The following is a 2,515-nucleotide window of genomic DNA, read 5'->3' on the forward strand; positions in this document are numbered from 1 at the left end:
GCTCGCATTTCTTACTTTCTAAACTTTTGGAGTTTAAAGGAATTTAATAATTAACAATTATTCCATTCGCGCTTGTTGGATATGAGACTGGCGCTACGCGCCTCGTTGGCTATTTACTATCTCATATCCAACGCGCGCTCATGGAATAATTGTTAAATAAACAATCGTGCTGCACGTGCGGCACGGATTATTGCTTATATTTTGGCGGTTCTCTGCATGACGACGACGTGAAATCGCCAAATTTTAGGTTTTGACGACAACGTGAGCATTCAATAGAGAATCTTTCATTCTCTATTTTCACCCTGAAACCGCTCGTACCAATTTATTTTTGGGATACTTCGCCCACATTGTACGACGTGAACGAAACGGAATAGAGACGAAAGACTTATACTAGAGCAAAGTTATATTTTGAGGTGACGTTTTAGTCGACGTCGCCGTCTTAGATCTTAAGGTCTCTATTGTTTTGAAAGACATGGGATGCTCAGGGGGCAAACTACATACAGTATTTGCCACCTGGGCAGCCCATAATAGATATTTGAAACAACAGAATCAAAATGGCCGCCGTATATGCCAAAAGGTCTATTGCCTTAGTTTGCATAAATTGAATTGTAACTCGCTGTACGGCCTTTGATCTCAGTTTGTAACACGTACTTATTTTCGCAATTTGAAAAAGAAAAGCAACAAGTGGCTGGCAGCGAAAAAAAACCCCTTCAAACATTCCAAGAGAGTTTTCTACCCCAACCTACAGTAATTTCCAATTCGTCTGTAAGAGGAATTCTTGTCGGAAAAAAGGGAGTTCTAAACAGCAAATATTACTATTTTGTAACTATGTTGTAAGCTATCCAACCACATGTGAATCATGTATGTATATTTTCCGGTTGCAGCTACAGGATTTCTAGTGTCTTGTGTTTTGTCCAACAGAGTTTTTGGTATTTCATTATAAAAGATATCAGACTATTTTTAATACATCCGATATTAACTACGAGTAAGGCATAATTTGTTTGGAAATAAGGACGTGTGTTCGTTTGTGAGCTGTAGATTTAAGGTGGCTCCATGTGGTTATTCGCTGTTCATTTCGCACGCGCTAGTATCCATATTGTCTTACAAAATCTCTTGATGAATTGGCAGATGGAAGGCGTAAACAGTAATAACCGCTCTGCAAAATTTGAAGAAATTGCACCGTAGAAAACTGGAGATATATCACGTGAAAGTTTCGCATTTTTTCCATGGCACAACATACGTCACAGAATAGTACCTCTGCTTGAGATCCAATTAGCGAAGAAATCGATGGAATTTGGTCGAGAGCTGAACCTTGAGCTCTTCGCAAAAAGGGACAAAGTTTGAACGAGGATCTTCCTCAGTTCAAATATGGGAATCCCCCTTTGCCGATTTTTGCTTGTTTTCCGTAGCGTTCACGACTCCAAGGACGCCTGTGTCCCACGATCGATAGTTGTTAGAATGAGATAAGTTGTTCAGAACAGTGGGAAGAGATTTTTTTTAAGTTTCACCGTCTGTTGGACTCCAAAGAATTTGCAGACTTCTTACGGATGGGTAAACATTTCGAAAAAATGATACGTCCACATTACTTTGACAAACAAAGAGTTTGCAAAGTTAGGAAGCGATGTTTGTTTACTTTCCGCGTGGGAGAACCGCTCGTAGCCACTTTCTAGTAACCAGGTTGCGCGCGGTCAGGAAACTATATGAGGCCACCTTAAGATATTGTTGAAAGAATATTACAATAATATTTGATGTACCTTGCATGTTTAATAAAAAAAATTCCCGAGTTAACTTGAATCTTTTGTGTAGTTTGACTCATGCATAGAACTAACAAGTCTGTCAGTCACAGTAATAGAGAGGTTTTCAATTGAGTGTCGAAAGTAATTAGTGAATTCCTTTAGTTTTCCATTAGAGCGAGTTTCAATCGAGTGTCGTAAAACCAAAACCAAAGTAATTACTTTAGCCAATCAAAAAGGACGGAGACAACCCAGTAAACCAATCAAAACTCGAGGTAATTACACGTAGCCGACACAAAGCGCGGGAAAACGTGCAAGCGCGAGCCATGATTGGTTTTGGTTTCACTTCTGATTGGTTGAAAAGGTTGAGCTTGAACTTTGAACCAATCACTGAGTGAAGAAATGCAAAACCAAAGCAATTCACTAATTACTTTCGACACTCAATTGAAAACCGCTCTACTTCACCCAGTGATTGGTTCAAAGTTCTCGCGCCAATTTTTCAACCGAGCAAATGAAACCAAAACCAATCGTGGCTCGCGCGTGCACATTTTCCCGCGCTTTGTGTCGGCTACGTGTAATTACTTTGAGTTTTGATTGGTTTACTGGATTGTCTCGGTCCTTTTTGATGGGCCAGAGTAATTACTTTGGTTTTGGTTTTACGACAATCGATTGAAACTCGCTCTAATAATGAACTGTATTTAAGTGTCAACTATATTTAGCGCTGGGGCACTTGAGCGGTTTTCAATTGAGTGTCGAAAGTAATTGGCGAATTCCTTTGGTTT

At 39.7% G+C, this 2,515-nt stretch overlaps 1 protein-coding gene across 1 annotated transcript in view; it reads left to right on the plus strand.

The window, feature by feature from the left end:
• Nucleotides 1-1,794, plus strand: part of LOC138045981 (protein phosphatase 1E-like) — a 17,662-nt gene extending 15,868 nt beyond the window's left edge. Inside the window, exon 7 of the mRNA XM_068892641.1 lies at nt 1-1,794. This exon is cut by the window's left edge and continues 1,603 nt beyond it. The gene's annotated coding sequence lies outside the window, so the exon portion shown is untranslated.
• The last annotated feature ends 721 nt before the right edge of the window (nt 1,795-2,515 follow it).

The sequence above is a fragment of the Montipora capricornis genome, chromosome 4, assembly GCF_036669925.1.
Source record: "Montipora capricornis isolate CH-2021 chromosome 4, ASM3666992v2, whole genome shotgun sequence".
Taxonomy (NCBI): domain Eukaryota; kingdom Metazoa; phylum Cnidaria; class Anthozoa; order Scleractinia; family Acroporidae; genus Montipora; species Montipora capricornis.